Raw genomic sequence first — 22,692 nt, forward strand, 5'->3', positions numbered from 1 at the left:
TGCCTGTGTCTCTGCCTCTCTCTCCGTGTCTTTCATGAATAAATAAATAAAATAAAAAATAAAATAAAATAAAATGCTCATTCCTATACTAATCCTTCAACACCTGATGAACACTTACAGCTCATCTTTATTTTGACCAGACCACGTTTCAAGTGCTCGATAGCCGCACGCTCTAGTGGCCACCATACCTGACAGCACAGTTCTATGCAGGAGCATTTAGGAACTGTGATCAGAAGGGAGAGAATCCTAAGCATCACCTCCCAATGGAAAGAAATCCCTACCAGACATGAAAGCCTGCAGACCCCTGACCAAGATGCAGGAGAGGTAGCTGAGAATCAGCTAAGAGGGACTATCCAACAAGGAAAAAAACTTAACCGAGGACGCTGCCTCCATATAACCACCAATTCCTTATTCTGTACAATGCACCAATTTAAAAAAGAATATTTCTACAAATATAAATGGAAACGCGTTTTTGTTTTGTTTTTGTTTTTGTTTTTTGTCTCTCTCTTCCCTCAGTCTCTGGATCATTTTCACTTTGTCCAATGCTTTATTTCAGTTTTCCTCTTCACAATGTATAAATTTGTTCATTTGTTCTTTTTTTTTTTCTTAGTTGAGTTTCTCCGTCAGCTCTGACTGTATGTTATAAAATATTTACATAGTTCCAAAAGCCTTTTGCCTCTCCTGCCAAATCTGACATTCTTCTCCTCCCTCAGTTCTTTCTTTAGGCTTATCTTTTTGTATCCTTCCCCCTGGCAAACTTCATCTAGCACAGGATTGTTGCTTTGCCACCTTCTCAGGCTCTTCCCTGCTTCTGGTCTTCCTTTCTGCCCTCACCAGGCCAATGAAAGAGCAGTACCTTTTGAAATTTCCACAAATGTTCCAAATTCCATAAAAGGATGTGATGAGCTTGGCCTTACTGGCAGTATGTGTTCTTGCTCAGTGACTGAATTTTGGGTGCAACAAGGATAATTTAAAAACAATAACATTATTTTCCCCAAAGCAGGCACAATCCAACTTCCTGGGGATCTAGATGCTTCTTCCGTCACACATTTGGTCTTGTGATTCTGTGTGGCTTCTCACAGATGGGAAGAACCGCCCTTACAGCCTACCTCCCAAGCTGTGGCTGGCAAGAGCCATCCTGAGTCTATGCTTTCTGTTTAAAGACAGAAAATAAAGATGGAGTTGGCTGGTGACATTACAGCTGGTGTTCGTGAAGATTTTTGTGAAAGTCTATTTAAATTCTAAACTTGACAGCACAGTTGTTGGTTTGTCAAAGCATTGCAAAATGAAAAGAGTGAAGAGAATCTAAAGACCAGAATCATAGCAGTTTTTTGTTTTGTTTTGTTTTAATGTAGCTATGGATCTAAAAGTCTATATTTGATTTAGTCACTTTGCCCAGGGGAAGAAACACATTAACGAAAGGATAATACCAAAATGACCTTGGGATAAATATATTTTTGAGCCTTCTAAGCAACAGGAAATTACAGCTTGCCTTTGCCCAAAAAGTGGTATTATAATTTCAGCAATCTCCATTTGTGAAAAGTCATTTCTCCCATTACTAATTCAATAGCTGAATTAGGTAGGATGATATTTTCATATTTGCTATACATGCTGTTGCTTTTGTGTGACTTCCAGTTGCTAGGAAGCCTGATCAGAGTCTCCTGGCTGGTCTAGGTTTGCAGTTTTCTCTGGAGTGGACATCTATATACACATAACCTTCTTAATCCTATTAATCAAGAAAAGCATCATGTCTTCTTGACAAGATGTTAGATGCATTTCATAGAGGCTGAATTCTCTTAGGGTTTGTCAGAGAAGAGGAGCAATTTGTTTCCAAGGTAGTGAAGCTCTGCCACAGTTGGAGGAGGTCACCCAAAAGAAATGGACAAGGTGTTTTGCTGCCATGTTGACTTTGGGTCCATGAATATTTCATGAGTAGAATAAAAATTCATAAAACATTACATCTGCTTCATTTAGTCATTCTTCGTTTCTTCGGAGCACAACTCTTCAGGAAAATACTCCAGCTGACCAGCTGTTCTATTGTAGCTGCTAAATCAAAAGGCCACTCAACTTGCATGTAGTTTTAGAATAAAGATGCATTTAAGTATAAATGCATTTTTTAAAAGATTTTATTTATTTATTCATGAGAGACACACAGAGAGAGGCAGACACATAGGCAGAGGGAGAAGCAGGCTCCCTCTGGGGAGCCCGATGTGGGACTCAATGCCGGAACTCTGGGATCACGCCCTCAACCACTGAGCCACCCAGGTACCTCTATAAATTCATTTTTTAAAAGGTTTTATTTATTTATTCATGAGAGACACAGAGAGAGGCAGAGACACAGACAGAAGGAGAAGCAGGCTCCCTGCAGGGAGCCTGATGTGGGACTTGATCCCTGGACCCAGGATCACACCCTGAGCTGAAGGCAGATGCTCAACTGCTGAGCCACTCAGGTGTCCCCCTATAAATGCATTTAAACATAAATATAAAATGTATTTGAATATAGATCTTTTTGTTTAGTTTTTAATAACACTCCAACGTTGACTGGATTATAGACATTCATTTGATATACTTTATAACATATTAATTTACTCTTATTTTCATTTGTGGCATTTCTGAAAATCAAAGATTTTGAGAAAAAAAAATTGACAACTGGAATCAAACTTATTTTCCACTCTTAGTGAATTTGTATTGAGGGTTGCTGGATGCCATATCTAATCTCTCTTTCTTGTTCATGGAATGGCTCCTGGGACTTAGCTCACAGGATCTGAGAGAAGTCTAAGCTAGAGAAAAGGCATCACAGTTTCTTCCGATTGTTGTGGAGCATGGAACTCAGGAAGAGTTTCATCCTGGCTTCCAGGTCAACCAAAAGTAAAGGGTACGGCACAGGACAACCGAATCTCTATATGGCAAAACAAGAAAGCAGGAGGCTCAAAATGAATGAAAAACCAAGCTGGTCAAGAGTCTAAGGGTGGAAAGAGAGGAATAAAAGAGGCTAAATCTAGGGTGTGTAGGAAAGGGGTAGGAAAGCAAAACTTGAAGGATGGAGGAGGTACCTGCCCCTGGTCATAGGCGTGTGTGGAGATATTTATGATGGCTAACCAGCTGACACCTTAGTTAAAATAGCTTTAGAAATGAAATGCTCAGAGATCACAGAGAAAACAAGGAATAACTGCATGGTAAGATGTGGAAATCTTTGGAGAACAGGCAAGCATTTGAGTTGGGCTCTGAAGGATGAAAGTGTTCTGCAACTGCAAAGAAACTGAGAGAGGGGACTTCATATAGACCGAGCTATATGATAATAGAAATCTGTAGGGGAACAAAAATGTGCCACCCTAAAATGTGTCTCTTTGGTATGTGGGTTATTTCAGGCTAATTCTTTTTATGAACAGTAGACCCAAGAGGTTTTCCTTTTTTGCCTCTGTACTAACAGCCTAAAACTATTTAGATGGAGAAACTGCTCCAGAAAGGGAGCTAACACCATAGATAACTAGAGTATGACATGAGCTAGGTGGGATAGACAGGGAGAAACCTAGCAAAATCTGTTTGTTAAAATTCCTTTCGATGTCCCACTGTTTCTAAAGTCTATTATTTTTATTTTTATTAATTTTTGAAAGGGGTGAAGGGGGAGAGAGAGAATATCAAGCAGACTCCATGCCCAGCACAGAGTCCTACATGGGGCTTGATCTCACAACCCTGAGATCATGACTTGAACTGAAATCAAGAGATGGACACCTAGTCAACTGAGCCACCCAGGTGCCCTATCCCATTGTTTCTATATGGCCCAGCAAGTATTTGTTTACCAAACTTTTTCTCTTTTTCATCTCCCTATGAATTGTCACATTCCCTTTGAAGTCCCAGACCCTTACCCCCATTCTCCTTAGCTCTGGATGGCATATAAACCTCAATTGCCTGACTGCCTATGGGCCTCATATTCTTATGGACTCACTTACGTATATAATTAAATTTGATTTTCTCCTGTTAATCTAATTTCATGTCAATTTAATTCTTAGATCAGCCAAAATAATCTTGAGGGGTAGAGGTAAGCTTTTTCTCCCCCACAAATCAAAATGTACAATATTCTAGAGAAATTTAGCATAATCTGGTGAGGTCGGAGTTGCAGGGAGTGAGGTTTCATCTCTGGTTCTCAGCATGTGTTCAAGATCTAGTTGATCTACCTTATACCTCACATCTTACCACTTCTTGTCTCAAGTCCTTAAATCCTAACTGCATTAGTCTTCTCCTTTTCAGCACTCACCACCTACTTTGATGCGTATTCTGTTTGCCTTCTCTTACCTCAGGAAAAGCCCTTGCTCTGAAAGCCTTCCTTTTAGGGATCCAAAGTCATGAGCAGTGTTCTCATTCAGCCTAACTCCAACCGGGTTGATTATTACCCACTCAGCTGAGAGCAGAAGAGATGATTTTGAAAGGATAATTTAAGGAAAGGCCATGAATTGTTTAGAATACCATGTCCTGGACACTAAACTGATGCCAAGTCTCTTTTAGCTTAAATTGCTTTTATCTGAAGTCAATGTAAGTGGGGGAAGTAGGTCTGAGTGGTGGTCTTCAAGGTTTCAATTGACGTCCACCAACTGTTCTAGAAAATCCAGAGTCATAGATAAATCCTAAAGTGAAACTTTCAAGATGGAGTATGTAACATTGTTGAGGGTTGGGGACACCTATCCAAAGTGATCTCTTTGACCTGGGGAAATCTAAGAAACACGTACTGGTTGTTTTATGAGTTGAAAAATAGCTCACCGGATCACTGATGTAATACAGATACCTGTGGCCATAGGTGTGGCTGGGTGGGAAGAAAAATAAAACTACTTTGTTTTATTAATAAAACATTATATATAATGTTTATATATAAACAAAAAATTATATATAATGAGCCTGGGTGGCTCAGTTGGTTAAACATCTGCCTTTGGCTCAGGTCATGATCTTAGGTCCTGGGATAGAGTCCTACATCAGGCTCCCTGCTCGATGGGGGGTCTGCTTTTCCCTCTCCCTCTGCCCCTACCCCTTCACTCATGCTCTCTCTCTCTCTCTCTCTCAAATGAATAAAATCCTTAAATAAAGTAAAATAAGCAAGAATACAGTGTTTGAGTGATGCCAATTTCAAAGTAATAAGTTCATGGTGTCCTCATGCTTTCCACACATTTTACTTTAGGATTCTAATAAAGCAAATGCCATTTTTGGACAATTAACAATAGACATAATCAATCATGACAACAGTTGTTGCAGTGCAAGCCTTGACAGTGGTTATGGGGTTATTTCTTTTTTTTTTGGAATGCAAATGCCTGACTTGTGCTTGGATTGCAGAGGCATCCATGTCAAAGAGGCACCACTGCATGAAGACCCAGGCAGCTTCCCCTTGCCTGGGTTCTTTTGTTTCAGAGATCTTGGGTGATTTTGATAACTGACCATTTGGGCCACTTGTTTTTTCTTCTTCCGTGCTTTAAATCCCCACTATGTTTTAAATTCATCAATAAAGGGTGGGCCCATGCAGGAAACCCAAGGGCCCACCCTCAACCCCAATAAAAGCAGAACTGCTGGCCTGTGTACCCACACTCTCTCTCTCTACTTTCAATCTTACTATGTGGCCCCAGCTGTGCCGTGTAATTTCTAGATTCTGTAATAAACCTTTATTTTTCCAAAGTTTCCTGATGGTTATTGCTGAAGGGTGTCTTGCAATCATAATAAGAACCACAAGGCCTGGCCCAACCACAATATTGCTTAATAAGACTGACATTGGCACAGAACAGCAGTAAATCTGGTTGCTGCCTCTGAAGGTTTTCTATCTATCTATCTATCTATCTATCTATCTATCTATCTATCTATCTATCAGGGAGAGAGAGCATATGAACGAGGAAGAGCCACAGGGAGAGAAAGGGGGAGAGTCCTCCAGCAGATTCCCCTCTGAGCATGGAGTCCAGCAAGGGGCTCAATCCCATGATCCATGAGATCATGACCTGAGCCAAAACCAAGAGCTGGACACTTAAATGACTCAGCTACCCAAGCACCCTTCTGTAGGTTTTCTAATTACCTTGGAATATCCCATTCTTTGTGTATTCTTTGTGCATCATACAATCTGCAACATTTGAGATCTATTAGATTGAGGCCCCTGATCAAAAGCCCATTTGAGTGCAGCACACATATACATATAAACATAGGTGTGCACAGATATGCACACACACTGATGCACACACACACACACACACACACACTGTCCCCATTCAATCCCAAGTGACCATTTTTCACTTTAATTAAATATATATGTATTTAATTTTTGCTCCAATCCTCCTGCAATCAGGAAATGCCTAACCTCTTATGAAAACTGCCTTACAGGACTGCCAAGAAGGTTAACTGTATCTGTAAAGTGCCTGTAGCAGAGTATTTTATTTTGCATTTTTAAAGTTTTCTTTTTTTAAACACTTTATTTATTTATACATGAGAGACACACAGAGAGAGGCAGAGACATAGGCAGAGGGAGAAGCAGGCTTCCTGTGGGGAGCCTGATCTGGGACTCGATCCCTGACCCTGGGATCACGACCTGAGCCAAAGGCAGACACTCAACCACTGAGCCACCCAGGCATCCTGGAGAGTAGATATTTTAATAGTGTTGGTTCTTTATTTTATTTTATTTATTTATTTTTTTAAATTTATTTTTTATTGGTGTTCAATTTGCCAACATATAAAATAACACCCAGTAGTGTTGGTTCTTTCCTTGCTCTCAGTCCTCACATACTGAAAGTAAATTGCCAATAACAAACTAAGGGTTTACAAAACTAGTCATTCATTAAGCACATGTTATAGTGAGGGGAAAAAAGATGGCAAGACAGATGAACATAAGTAAAAGACAAAACGTAATAAGATCTGCTTTCCCAAAGATTACAGTCTCATGGAAGACATATGATAGAGGGTGTACTGACAATTGCCAAGCATCTGAATTTGATCTGATATATACCTGTGGGTTTAGGCATTTGATATTCAGAATAAACTCTCTGACTTTTTCAAAAATTATTCAGATCTTTACCTTGTTTCAATTGAAATGTAGATATACACATTTTAAGGAAACCTATACTATTTATAAATAATTGCTAACCAATTGAGGTGATCCTAATCAGTCTTGGTGTTTCTCTGATAGCTTTTCCCTGTATGTCAGTATCCTTGTGTATCAGAAAATGTGCAAGCTTCCCTTCACAGGCATTTGGCACTATTTGTTAAACACTTACTGCATGTGCTACCCGTATGCTAGGGGCTGGGGATCTAGTGTTGAACAAAATGCCCTGCTGTCTAGTATCCCATCCATTTGTGACATGTATTTGTCATGGACGTATTTGACAAGTACTCAACTGTCCTGGAGAAGTCATGGATGGTTCTCTTGTGCCAGTCATGCTCTTCCCCTTAAATTGCTGCAGTGTGACCAGAATCTTCCTTTGTGGGAATTCTGTGATCATCACAGCTACTCGTTGGCCTCCCTAATGTGCGCGTGCCATTGGACTATACACACATACTTCATCTTCCAGTCTTTTGAATTGAGTGTAGCATTATAATCCCCATTTTAAAGGTAAGAAAGTGAGGTTTCAAAACACGTTATATATCAGGTACTCAAATAAAATAAAAAAAAAGATATAGGCACAAGGCCACAAGGCTTGTAACTGATACCTTTTGTATATAACCTCTAGTCTTTTAAATTAACTCTTTAAACTATGGTTTGTTTTCTAAGGGGGAACCCAGGTTTTGTGGGGCCCGAATCTTACAAATTGGTGGCTCTCTTTAGATAACAAACATGAATTCAAATAGAAAATTAGGTATGAACACGGTTACTTATTTTATTTCTTTAACATACAGTGTATTATTATTAGTTTCAGGGGTAGAATTTAGTGATTCAGCAGTTGCATATAATACCCGGTGCTCATCACATCATGTGCCCTCCTTCATGCTCATCACCCTGTTACCTTATCACTGTACCTGTCTCCCCTCCAACGACCCTGTTTGTTTCCTAGAGTTAAGAGTCTCTTATGGTTTGCCTCCCTCTGTTTCTATCTTATTTTACTTTTTCTTCCCTTCTCCTAAGTTCATCAGTTTTATTTTTAAATTCCACATATGAGTGAAATCATATGGTGTTTATCTTTCTTTGACTTACTTCACTCAGCATAATACCCTCCAGTTCCATCCACGTCGAAGCAAATGGTGGGTATTCGTTGTTTCTAATGGCTGAGGAATATTCCATTGTATACATAGACCACATCTTCTTTATCCATTCATCTTTCGATGGACACCGAGGCTCCTTCCACAGTGTGGCTATTGTGGACATTGCTGCTAGAAACATCGGGGTGCAGGTGTCCCGGCGTTTCATTGCATCTGTATCTTTGGGGTAAATCCCCAGCAGTGCAGTTGCTGGGTCGTAGGGCAGGTCTATTTTTAACTCTTTGAGGAACCTCCGCACAGTTTTCCAGAGTGGCTGCACCAGTTCACATTCCCACCAACAGTGCAAGAGGGTTCCCCTTTCTCCACATCCTCTCCATATTTTTGGTTTCCTGCCTTGTTAATGTTCCCCATTCTCACTGGTGTGAGGTGGTATCTCATTGTGGTTTTGATTTGTATTTCCCTGATGGCCAGTGATGCGGAACATTTTCTCATGTGCTTGTTGACCATGTCTATGTCTTCCTCTGTGAGATTTCTCTTCATGTCTTTTGCCCATTTCATGATTAGATTGTTTGTTTCTTTGCTGTTGAGTTTAATAAGTTCTTTATAGATCTTGGAAACTAGCCCTTTATCTGATATGTCATTTGCAAATATCTTCTCCCATTCTGTAGGTTGTCTTTGAGTTTTGTTGACTGTATCCTTTGCTGTGCAAAAGCTTCTTATCTTGAAGTCCCAATAGTTCATTTTTGATTTTGTTTCTCTTGCCTTCATGGATGTATCTTGCAAGAAGTTGCTGTGGCCAAGTTCAAAAAGGGTGTTGCCTGTGTTCTCCTCTAGGACTTTGATGGAATCTTGTCTCACATTTAGATCTTTCATCCATTTTGAGCTTATCTTTGTGTCTGGTGTAAGAGAATGGTCTAGTTGCATTCTTCTGCACATGGATGTCCAATTTTCCCAGCACCATTTATTGAAGAGACTGTCTTTTTTCCAATGGATAGTCTTTCCTCCTTTGTCGTATATTAGTTGACCACAAAGTTGAGGGTCCACTACTGGGTTCTCTATTCTGTTCCATTGATCTATGTGTCTGTTTTTGTGCCAGTACCACACTGTCTTGATGACCATAGCTTTGTAGTACAGCCTGAAATCTGGCATTGTGATGCCCCCAGATATGGTTTTCTTTTTTAAAATTCCGCTGGCTATTCAGGGTCTTTTCTGATTCCACACAAATTATAAGATGATGTGTTCCAACTCTCTGAAGAAAGTCCATGGTATTTTGATAGGGATTGCATTAAATGTGTAAATTGCCCTGGGCAGCATGGACATTTTCACAATATGAATTCTTCCAATCCATGAGCATGGAATATTTTTTCATCTCTTTGTGTCTTCCTCAGTTTCTTTCAGAGTGTTCTGTAGTTTTTAGGGTATAGATCCTTTACCTCTTTGGTTAGGTTTATTCCTAGGTATCTTATGCGTTTGGGTGAAATTGTAGATGGGATTGACTCCTTAATTTCTCTTTTTTCAGTCTCATTGTTAGTGTATAGAAATGCCACTGATTTCTGGGCATTGATTTTGTATCCTGCCACACTGCTGAATTGCTGTATGAGTTCTAGGAATCTTGGGGTGGAATCTTTTGGGTTTTCTATGTACAGTATCATGTCATCTGCAAAGAGAGAGTTTGATTTATTCTTTGCCAATTTGAATGCCTTTTATTTCTTTCTGTTGCCTGATTGCTGAGGCTAGGACTTCTAGTACTATGTTGAATAGCAGTGGTGAGAGTGGACATCCCTGTCTTGTTCCTGATCTTAGGGGAAAGGCTCCCAGTGCTTCCCCATTGAGAATGATATTGGCTGTGGCTTTTTGTAGATGGCTTTTAAGATGTCGAGGAAAGTTCCCTCTATCCCTACACTCTGAAGAGTTTTGATCAGGAATGGATGCTGTATTTTGTCAAATGCTTTCTCTGCATCTATGGAGAGGATCATAAGGTTCTTGTTTTTTCTTTTGTTGATATGATTAATCACATTGATTGCTTTATGAGTGTTGAATCAGACTTGCATCCCAGGGATAAATCCCACTTGGTCATGGTGAATAATCTTCTTAAAGTATTGTTGGATTCTATTGGCTAGTATCTTGTTGAGAATTTTTGCCTCTGTGTTCATCAGGGATTTTGGTCTATAATTCTCCTTTTTGGTGAGGTCTTTGTCTGGTTTTGGAATTAAGGTGATGCTGGCCTCATAGAACGAGTTTGGAAGTACTCCATCTCTTTCTATCTTTCCAAACAGCTTTAGTAGAATAGGTATGGTTTCTTCTTTAAACGTTTGATAGAAATCCCCTGGGAAGCCATCTGGCCCTGGACTTTTGTGTCTTGGGAGGTTTTTGATGACTGCTTCCATTTCCTCCCTGGTTATTGTCCTGTTCAGGTTTTCTATTTCTTCCTGTTCCAGTTTTGGTAGTTTGTGGTTTTCCAGAAATGCATCCATTTCTTCTAGATTGCCTAATTTATTGGTGTATAGCTGCTCATAATAAGTTTTTTTTTTTAAGAAGTCATTTTCTTTTTTTTTAATTTTTATTTATTTATGATGGTCACACAGAGAGAGAGAGAGAGAGGCAGAGACACAGGCAGAGGGAGAAGCAGGCTCCATGCACTGGGAGCCCGATGTGGGATCCGATCCCGGGTCTCCAGGATTGCGCCCTGGGCCAAAGCCAGGGGCTAAACTGCTGCACCACCCAGGGATCCCTCATAATAAGTTTTTTAAATTGTTCGTATTTCCTTGGTATTGGTGGTGATCTCTCCTTTCTCATTCATGATTTTATTAAGTCTTTTCTCTCTTCTTTTTAATAAGGCTGGCTAATGATTTATCTATCTTATTAATTCTTTCAAAGAACCAACTCCTGGTTCTGTTGATCTGTTCCACAGTTCTTCTGGTCTCGATTTCGTTGAGTTCTGCTTGAATCTCTATTAACTCTCTTCTGCTGGGTGTAGGATCTATCTGCTGTTTTTTCTCCAGCTCCTTTAGGTGCAAGGTTAGCTTTTGTATTTGAGTTCTTTCCAGTTTTTGGATGGATGCTTGTATTGGGATATATTTCCCCCTCAGGACTGCTTTTGCTGTATCCCAAAGATTTTGAACAGTTGTATCTTCCTTCTCATTAGTTTCCATGAATCTTTTTAATTCTTCTCTAATTTCCTGGTTGACCCTTTCATCTTTGAAGCAGGATGGTCTTTAATCTCCACGTGTTTGAAATCCTTTCAAATTTCTTCTTGTGGTTTAGTTCTAGTTTCAAAGCATTATGGTCTGAAAATATGCAGGGGACGATCCCAATCTTTTGGTATCAGTTAAGAGCTGATTTGTGACCCAGTATGTGGTCTATTCTGGAGAAAGTTCCATGTGCACTTGAGAAGAATGTGCATTCAGTTGCGTTTGGATGTAAAGTTCTGTAAATATCTGTGAAATCCATCTGGTCCATTGTATCATTTAAAGCTCTTGTTTCTTGGGACATGTTGTGCTTAGAAGATCTATCAATTGTAGAAAGCGCCGTCTTCAAGTCTCCAAGTATAAGTGTATTATTATCTAAGTATGTCTTAACTTTGGTTATTAATTGATTGATATAATTGTCAGCTCCCGCATTCGGGGCCTAAATAGTCATGATTGTTAGGTCCTCTTGTTGGATAGATCCTGTAAGTATGATATAGTGTCCCTCTTCATCTCTTACCACAGTCTTTGGGATAAACTTTAGTTTATCTGATCTGAGGATGGCTACCCCTGCTTTCTTTTGAGGACCATTTGAATGGTAAATAGTTCTCCAACCTTTCATGTTCAGGCTGGAGGTGTCCTTAGGTCTAAAATGAGTCTCTTGTAGACAGCAAATAGATGGGTCTTGCTTTTTTATCCAGTCTGAAACCCCGCACCTTTTGATGAAATCATTAAGCCCATTCATGTTCAGAGTTACTATTGAAAGATATGAATTTAGTGTCATCATGATACCTATTCAGTCCCTGTTTTTGTGGATTGTTCCCTTGGACTTCCTCTTTCTTTTACAGAGTCCCCCTTAATATTTCTTGCAGAGCTGGTTGGTGGTCACATATTCTTTCAGTTTCTGCCTATCTTGGAAGCTCTATATCTCTCCTCCTATTCTGAATGAGAGCCTTGCTGGATAGAGTATTCTTGGCTGCATGTTCTTCTCATTTAGAACCCTGAATATATCCTGCCAGGCCTTTCTGGCCTGCCAGGTTTCTGTGGAGAGGTCTGCTGTTAACCTAATACTTCTCCCCATCAAGGTTAGGGATCTCTTGTCTGTTGCTGCTTTAAGGACCTTCTCTTTATCTTTGGAATTTGCAAGTTTCACTATTAAATGTCGGAGTGTTGAACAGTTTTTATAGATTTCTCTATCTCCTGGATCTGAATGCCTGTTTCCCTTCCCAAGTTAGGGAAGTTCTCAGCTATGATTTGTTCAAATACACTTTCTGGTCCTCTGTCCCTTTCCGCACCCTCTGGAACCCCAATTAAATGTAGATTTTTCCTTCTGAGGCTGTCATTTATTTCCCTTAACCTTTCCTCATGATCTTTCAATTTTTTTTTTCTTTTTTCCTCAGCTTTCTTCCTTGCCATCAGCTTGTCTTCCATGTCACTCATTCTTCTACCTCATTAACCCTTGTCGTTAGGACCTCCAATTTGGATTGCATCTCATTTAATTGATTTTTAATTTTGCCCTGATTAGATCTAAATTCTGCAGTCATGAAGTCTCTTGAATCCTTTATGCTTTTTTCCAGAGCCCACCAGTAGCTTTATAATTGTGCTTCTGAATTGGCTTTCTGACATTGAATTGTAATCCAAAATCTGTAACTCTGTGGGAGAGAGGACTGTTTCTTATTCTTTTTGTGGTGAGTTCTTCCTTCTAGTCATTTTGCTCAGTGCAGAGTGGCTAAAAACAAGTTTTACTGGAAAAAGGAGAAAAAGAGAAAAAAAAAAGAGTGGGTAAAACAAAAAATAAAAAAACAAGGAGGTGTATCCTCTGATTCTATATACTTAAATCCCTAGACTTCCCCTGGAACTTTCCTGCGCTGCTCGGCCAAGAACTCGCTCTTCCCCTGTCCTTCCAGCTGGTCTCTGGGGGAGGAGCCTGCTGTGCTGACTCTCAGGTGTGTGCACCTGGGGGAGCTGCCCTGCCCCCTGCCAGGTGCACGGCTCAGGGGGAGCTCTTTGTCCTGTGAGGTCTCTGTCCCCTGGCGGCCCTGCTCCATCCCAGGCACAAGTGACACCAGGAGGAACAACCCCACTGGTGGCGACCAGCTCCCCAGCCCTGGAGTCAGCTCCCCCAGTCACTCCCGCAGCTCCCAGTCCTCAGGGGCCTGGATGCTCTGGGGGCGGGGGCACTGACCTGCACAGCTTGGGGGCGCCCGGCGGCAGGAGCGTCCTTGCTGTCCTGTGTCCTTCCAGCCTCCACCTGTCCCGGGGGGAGCACCGGATCTTGGGCTGTGTCCCCTGGCGCCCTGGGCTCCAGGGCCTGTGCCACTGGAATTGCGCTCTCGGGGCGCACAGCCCCCTCCTTGTGTCTTTTGCATCCTTTGGATAAACACCCAGTAGTGCAATTGCTGGGTCATAGGGTAGCTCTATTTTTAATTTCTTGAGGAACTTCCATACTGTTTTCCAGAGTGGCTGCACTTTGCATTCTCACCAGCAGTGTAAGAGGGCTCCCCTTTCTCTGCATCCTCACCAACATCTGTTGCTTCCTGAGTTGTTCATTTTAGCCATTCTGGCAGGTGTGAGGTGGCATCTCATCGTGGTCTTGATTTGTATTTCCTTAATAATGAATGATGTTGAGCATTTTTTTTCATGTGTCTGTTGGCCATTTGTATGTCTTTTTTAGAGAAATGTTTTTCATGTCTTCTGCCCATTTCTTGGCTGGATTTCTTGTTTTTCAGGTGTTGAGTTTGATAACTTCTTTATTGTGAACATGGCTATTTATTAAGAATGAGAAACTTACTGAAGCTCAAAAATTTGGAAATCTCTTTAGGCTATTTACCAGAAACGCTTACATGAAAATGCTTCTTGATTGCAACTTGAATTCCTCTTGCAAGGCTGAACACTGTACAACAAACACACCCAGAGCTTGCAGGGTCCAGTGCAAGTGAGATGCTCTGAGGCTTAAGCCGCATAAGCTTCAGAGTAAACCCACCTCTGTTCTCTTAGGATGCTGATGATTCAGAGAGGATATTGATTCTGTATCTAATCAATCCTCAGCATGCAAATACCCTAGATAAAGCATTTAGAATCCTATGAACAGTAGCAGCCACTTCCTAACCCACAGCTCACTGGAACATTCATGATATACATGGAGCATCTGGAAATCCCTACTTCACTATCCAGAGAAAGATCGTACCACCTTTTCCCACCGTACGCATGCATGCACTCACGCACACATGTACTACACACGCCAAATCACATGGTGCCTGCAAGTGTTAGCCCAACCCTGCTATTAGCCTGTGATTCTATTTTGACTATGGAAGCAATAATATTAACAGTATATGTGGAGACTGAAAATCAAGTGAAAGCTGGATTCATTATACACAAAACAGGAAGACTCTGACAAAGTTTTTGTTGCATTCTGACCTCTCTGATTTCAGAGGTCATTTGCATATGTCCCATTGTACCTGCTAACACTCTTTTGGTCTGGGTTCACAAGAATTCTTGTGAGATTGTTTAACACTGGAAGATCTGTAAAAGGATCCTTGAATAGTATCATAAGAAAACTTTTTAAAAATCCCTAAAGCTATAGGGAATTCAGTTATATAAGCAGAGCCAGTTGTGTACTTTGGAGGGTATGGGCAGGGAAAGAATCAAGGCTGGCTCACTCTTTCTCATGGGAATAATTTATTCCATACGAAAGTTCATGTTTCTCTCAAAGTTGCACAGGTCTCCCTCTGGGAAAAAAGACTCCATAAAGTGTCCCTGAAAATAATATTTTTGTTGCAAGACTAATCTGATTTAAATGTGGTTCTCTCATTTGGATGTGTTTTTTCTTTTTTTTTTATAAATTTATTTTTTTATTGGAGTTCAATTTGCCAACATATAGAATAACACCCAGTGCTCATCCCATCAAGTGCCCCCTCAGTGCCCGTCACCCAGTCACCCCCAGCCCCCACCCACCTCCCCTTCCACCACCCCTAGTTCGTTTCCCAGAGTTAGGAGTCTCTCATGTTCTGTCTCCCTTTCTGATATTTCCCACTTCTTTTTTCTCCTTTCCCCTTTATTCACTCTCACTATTTTTTATATTCCCCAAATGAATGAGACCATATAATGTTTGTCCTTCTCCGATTGACTTATTTCACTCAGCATAATACCCTCCAGTTCCATCCACATCGAAGCAAATGGTGGGTATTTGTCGTTTCTAATGGCTGAGGAATATTCCATTATATACATAGACCACATCTTCTTTATCCATTTATCTTTCGATGGACACCGAGGCTCCTTCCACAGTTTGGCTATTGTGGACATTGTGCTAGAAACATCGGGGTGCAAGTGTCCTGGCGTTTCACTGCATCTGTATCTTTGGGGTAAATCCTCAGCAGTGCAATCGCTGGGTCGTAGGGCAGGTCTATTTTTAACTCTTTGAGGAGCCTCCACAGTTTTCCAGAGTGGCTGCACCAGTTCACATTCCCTGGATGTGGTTTTTCAAACTTAAACATACCTCAGAATGATCCAGGGAGCTAGTCTGGAGAAGGACCCAGGAGTCTGCATTTTAAGTAACTCTCCTCAGGCCACTATATTGCAGGTAGTCAGGGATCACACTTCTAGAAGCACTGCTTGACTAGAGGATCTAGTTAAAAGTTCTACAGTGGATAATTTTTTGGTATAGTCTTATATGCCTCACTCCTGTCCACAAAAGACGTCTTCTTTGGTATCTATGTTCTGTGTAGTTTGGTTTCCATATATATTATTCTTTTTTTAATGGCATCTTTTTTTTAAGACTTTATTTATTTATTGAGACACACACACACACACAGAGGCAGAGATACAGGCAGAGGGAGAAGCAGACTCCATGCAGGGAACCTGAAGTGGGACTCGATCCCGAATCTCCAGGATCACGCCCCGGGCTGCAGGCGGCGCTAATCCGTTGCACCACCGGGGCTGCCGTCCATAGACATTATTCTTGAGCCAATTCTTTGCAGACCAGTTCAGCTACTGACAGAATAATCTGGAAGTTTGAAGTAGATGATCAGTCTAACTACATCTAGATATGAGACTCTGAGAATTGGGCCCCAGAAATCTGAAGTGATTTATTGTTAATGTTTCTTATAAAATCTAGCAAAAAAAATCAGAATGACTGGATTCTACAGAACATAAAGTGTACGGTCCAAATGCTTTTGGTTAGCACCACTGCCAAGGAAAGAAATGCACTGAATAGTATTTGTTATGTTTATACGCATCTGCCAATGGCATTTGATCAATATTGTAGATTCTATCAGATTCACCTACAACACAATAAACTGCTTTGTCTCTACCAAAATAAATACGTCACAGTCCTTGAAAGTAGTGTTCTTGAGAGCCTCTGTACCTATTCCACTCTGCCAAACTACACACAAAAGTTTTGTAATTCTGTTTTTCAATGACAAATGGCATGCTCTGAGGAAAGTGGTTTTGCCCCAGGAAGATAAAGATGAAACAGTGAATTTTTAAAAAGTGGGCACAGAGTCTTCCAGGCTAACAATCTGAAACTCCAGTGCCTGGGCAGGACACCATCTTGCTGAGATTTTACAAATGGAGTAATATATATGTTCACTAACTTCAAAGCCTATAAAATGTAGCATCTAAGCATTTCTACCACTGACTACAGGTGACTAGAGTTGACTCAAAGAATCTGTAAAATAGGAGAAGAGTACCTGACAGGATTATTGTGAGAGTTGAAGGTGATGTTGTATGTGAGGCTCTTATCAAAGGGCCTGGCGCGGAGTAAATGCCTCCTTGATATCACGTATTATTATCAACATCATGTGAGTGAGGTTTGCTTTGAAACTGTACTGTAACATGCTATTTTATCTATTACAAAAGTTCTTCTATTTTAAGTTCTCAATGAAAGGCCTTGGCAATATCCTGTGAGTTTTAGGGATGAATCACAGTGCATTCCTTGAGAAACTGATGTCACTCATAATATAAAGGCCATTGAAGACATTTCTGAGATGGGGAGGAACATAGATGGGAGACTTCTCACGCCATGCACACCGACTTATATAACCACAATTAAGACTGTGAAACCAATAAAAAGATAGATAGAATAGGTAAATAAAACAGAATAGAAAGCACAGAATCAGATCCAGACATATTTGTGAATTTGATGGAAAAACAACTGATTCTCCACACTGGAAATTTTTTTTCCATTTCTCACGCAAAAAATAAATTCTAGGAAGATTAAAGACCACACAGGAAAACAGTAAGACTTTTGAACAAATAAACGAGATTATATAGCATATATTTATGTCCTTGGATTAATAAAGAAGTTCTTAAAACAAGATCATCCCCCCAAAATATACCATAAATAAAATTAAAGATGACCACAGAGTGGGGGGTATTTGCAATACGTAACCAAATTATTAGTATTTAAAATATATAAAGAATACATATGAATCAAGAAAAGGACAAACAACATAAATCGACAACAGCTGAAAATAGAAGAAATAAAAATCACTAAGTATATAAAAGATCAATCTTCTAATAATTAAGTAAATGTGAAGTGAAAAATAAAAATGAGAAGCTTTTATACTCATTACATTAGCTAACATTAATATTGGATTTCAATAGAAAACATGGATGGGAAATATCAGAAAGGGAGACAGAACATGAGAGACTCCTAACTCTGGGAAACGAACAAGGGGTGGTGGAAAGGGAGGTGGGCGGGGGGTGGGAGTGACTGGGTGATGGACACTGAGGGGGGCACTTGATGGGATGAGCACTGGGTGTTATGCTATAAGTTGGCAAATTGAACTCCAATAAAAAATAAATAAAAATTCTTTTCACTTTCAAAAAAAATATTGGACTCCAATAATTTTTGAAAGGTGTTAGAAAATGGTTGCTGTCAAATGATGATGATAGGAATGTAAATTGGTGAAGACCATTTGGAAAATAATTTCCAGGAGCTAGTAACATGTTAAGTGCATATGCTCTGTGATTCAAAAACTCCACATCTAATTATATACCCCGAAGAAAACAAACTCTTATACAACTCATATACACAACAGGAGACAAAGGAGATGGTACAAAGATAGTTATTGTAGTCTGGTTCATGTTAGCAAAAAGCTGGAAACCATTGCTAGGGGAATGGATAACTCAATCGTCATGTATTTGTACAATTACAATGAATAAAGTCTATATGTATTAATAAAAATCAATGGTAAAAATGATGATGGACAAAAAGGCAAATTTCAGAAAGATAAATTGTTTGATATCATTTCTGTAAATGGAAAAACTGAAAAAAAACAACACATGATAGAAGAATACTCTACATGGATCAATCATGATTTTAGTTATCTTTGGGAAGGAAAGGAGGGAAAAGAGACCGGGGTAGAAAAGAAATAAACCTCCTTTTTTTCTTTCTTTCTTGTCAAATGAATTCCTCTCCTTCCTTTATGTATCTCTTAAATGCTGGAGTTGTTTTAGGTCTCACTCTGGAACCCTCTTCTGTTTATTCTCATTCGACATACTGCCTGAATGTTATCACACCGTCCAGTAGCTTTGGCTACCAAATACATTATGATTCCTCTCAAATGTTTGTGTGCAATCCAGCTCCTTGCCTTAACTTCAAGACTCCTGAACACTTATGGAGTTAACTTATTTCCATTTAAATGTCTCATGCACCTTAAACTCAAAGTGGCTAAAACCAAGCTCATCATCTCTGTTATAAAACTGGTCTTGCTTCTGTGTTCTCAAAGCTAGTGAATGGCAAGACTATGATGTGAAGAACCAGGACTTCATTATAGATACCCTCTTCTTCTCACTTCCAACATTGCAACACACACACACACACATGTTGAACTTAATACATCTTGAATATACCCCATATTCTCTACTCCTATGCTTTTATCTATTCAGCCCATATCATTTCTCTTCAGCCCTTAGAAAACTTTATATCATTCATATCCTGCTACAACCCATCTACCAAAGAGCTACCTACATGATCTATTCACAATTTAATTCCCAACAAGTCACTTCCCTTTTGAAAATTACGCTATGTCCCTCATGGTCTACATAAGAAATGCAAACCCTTCATTGGCATGAAGAGTCATCCATGATTTAGATCTGAACACTTTTCAACTTCATGCCCCATCATTTTTCAATCACAATATACATGCTCTTTTACAGACTAACATTTGCATTTCCCTAAAGCATGTTTGATGTTATACCCTTTCAGGACATTGGACATGCTATGCCTGAAACATTTTTACTTCCTGTCTCTAATATTCTTTGACTTCCAACACCTTCCCATCTTTCAGATCTCAGATCAGCTGACATATTCTGTAGGAAATCTCTGACTTCCTAAATTTGCAGTGATTTTTCTCTCTTCTTCACTGGTCTCCAGTGCTTTCCATATTCAGTCACTTATCAGGTTGACTTGTCTTTTATTATTTATCCATCTGACTTTCCCTACTAGATCCTGTGCTAAATCCTGTGAAAACAGGGATGGATTATGATTTATGTACTAAGAAGTCCCCAGGGGTTAGCACAGTACCTGCCACATAGTAAGGATTCAGTTAAAATATGTCAAATGAAAGAATAACATGGATCGTTTTCAACTAGGTACATGGTTGGCTTTTAAGAAAAATCTTAAAGGAGGGCACTTGTGATGAGTGCCGGATGATGTATGGAAGAGATGAATGATTATACTGTACACCTGAAACTAATATTACACTGCATGTTAACTAACTGGGGTTAAAATAAAAACCTTAAAAAGAAAGAAGAATCTTAAATAAAAAAGACCTTGCCTTTACAATTAGGACATACTTTGAGGGAGTTGAAAAATAAAGTTCAACTGAGTAGATTTTAAAGATCTAATTGGCTTTATTCAACAATTTATGACTAAGGCAGCATCCCATCTAGCAAGTAGAACTAGATGGAGCTTCAAGGAGCTGAACAGGATGGAAGGATTTTATAGGAAGAAATGGGGAAGGCCATGGAAGTTATTAAGAAAAGAAAAGAAAGGATTGTTTCAGGGATGGTGGCCTTCCCTTCAGGGGAAGAGCAGGGGGTCTCATCATGCAGATTACCTTACTAGTGCTGACCAGAAAAATTCCAGACTGATTGGTTTAAAATTCCACCTCTGGGAGAGGTTGAAATTACAATTAAGTCTTGGTTTGCTGTCTTGGGGGCAAGCGACTCCACCTTGGGTCTGTTATTTCTTTTTTAAAAAACAAGTGGAAACATTCTTTTCTATGCATAATTTCTGGTTGGCTTATAGAATAACCAGTCTCATTTCTTCCCAGACAAGTTTTGTATTTCTGATGAGAGCAAAATTGCTGTGAGGATGCTGTAAAAAGTGTGAGTGTCTGCAGCTGCCAGAAACTGTCTTTTGAAAAAGTAATCACCACAGCAAATGCGTGTTTTCTCATAATATGGATTTTTGATGTGTGTGTGCCTGATATGTTTCAAATTCCATAAAAGATAAGAAAAATGCAGTCTGGCAAAAGTCACTATTGCATTTTAATTAGGTTTTTCATGTTATAACCTCCAGAAGGTTGTACTCAAAATGAAGCAAAGAGTAGCAAAAATCGAGGCAAAAGTTTAGACTGGCAATTGACATGTAGTCAGGTGTTGGTAGAAGGACAAACATTATATGTTCTCATTCATTTGGGGAATATAAATAATAGTGAAAGGGAATATAAGGGAAGGGAGAAGAAATGTGTGGGAAATATCAGAAAGGGAGACAGAACGTAAAGACTGCTAACTCTGGGAAACGAACTAGGGGTGGTAGAAGGGGAGGAGGGCAGGGGGTGGGAATGAATGGGTGACGGGCACTGGGGGTTATTCTGTATGTTAGTAAATTGAACACCAATAAAAAATAAATTAAAAAAAAAAAAGAAAAGTTTTGAGTGATTCAACATAATTCTTTTTAAAAATCATAACATTTGTATAAATCTCTCCAAGGAGTTTCAAAAATAAGTACTATTTACTTATTTCAAGCTAAACATGTTGGTGATATGGCTATATTAATTGTATATTGAAAATGTGTCCACTAGAAAAGCAAAGAGTCAAAATACCTCATGTTTTCTAAGCTATCATTAAATTTTCTGATGCATTTCAAATATTTGCAAGTATAATTTTATCTCTATGTATATTGAGTGTGCCTATACACACATGCAAATATATGCAAATGTGTGTGTGTGTGTGTGTGTGTGTGTGTGTGTGTATCCTACTCTCTTTCAGATATTGTGTCATGACTCAGTATCATTGAGATGTCAATTATTCCCAGATTGACCTATGGACTTAAAGCAATCTCAATAAAAAATCTAGTACGTCTTTTGTAGAAACTAGCTATTTCTGCAATTCATATGGGAATGTGAACAAAACCTACTACAAAACCAACTTTGAAGAAACAAATACACACTATATGATATACTTCTCTTATGTATTTTATAGAGTTTGTCTCACCCCCAGTCCGAGAATTTAAGCTCTAAGAAGACAAAGGTCTTTGCCTATTTTGTTCAGTGCTATATCCCAAGCAACAGTTGTGCTGCCATATACTAGTTTCCTAATATTCGGTGAAAGAAATGAATGAATGAATGAACAAATGAAAGGGTAACATAGGCCTAAGAACATGTCTGTTAACATTCGCTTCATGAGAAGGGGAACACTAAACATCAGCAGGGAAAGGATGGGCACCAGTAAACGAGGCTGGGAAAATTGGTTATTCAAATGAGAAAACTATAAAATTGGATTCACACCATGCATAAGAATCAGTTCCACATGAGTTAAGGAAGGAAAGGGGAAAACAAAACTTTGAAATTCTTAGGAGAGAATGTATTAGAATATCTTAGGACCTCAAGACAGAGCATGATTTCTTAGGCATAAGCAAAAATACAAACCGTAAAGGAAAAGAACGATCATTTTGACAAAATTCAAGTGAAGATCGTCAGCACATCAACGAGAGTAAAGTCAGAGCAGTAGGTACTAAGGGCTACTATGTCCACAGCAGTTTCTGTCCCAAAGATTGGTGGTTGGTGTCAGGGACAGGGTTCTAATGCCTACATGTAAACAGGAGATTGGTATTAAAAAAAAAAAAAAAAAGATGATCCTAATTTTGTTGAGGATGGATAAAAAATAACTTCCTTAGAATGTCAGTGTCACTGTAAATTGGTATGATCAGCCCAGAAAATAACTAGCAGTATCTAGCTTAGAGTATGACTCAGCAATTTTATTTATAGAAAAATTCTTATACACATGACCAAGGAGGCATGGAGTTGGCTCTCTGTTGCAATATTGTTTCAAATGGGAAAAATCCAAAACAACATGTCTACTAGTAGGAGAGTTGATGAGACGCATTAATGCATGGAAAGAACTTAAC

This window comes from Canis lupus, chromosome X, assembly GCF_048164855.1.
Source record: "Canis lupus baileyi chromosome X, mCanLup2.hap1, whole genome shotgun sequence".
Lineage (NCBI taxonomy): Eukaryota > Metazoa > Chordata > Mammalia > Carnivora > Canidae > Canis > Canis lupus.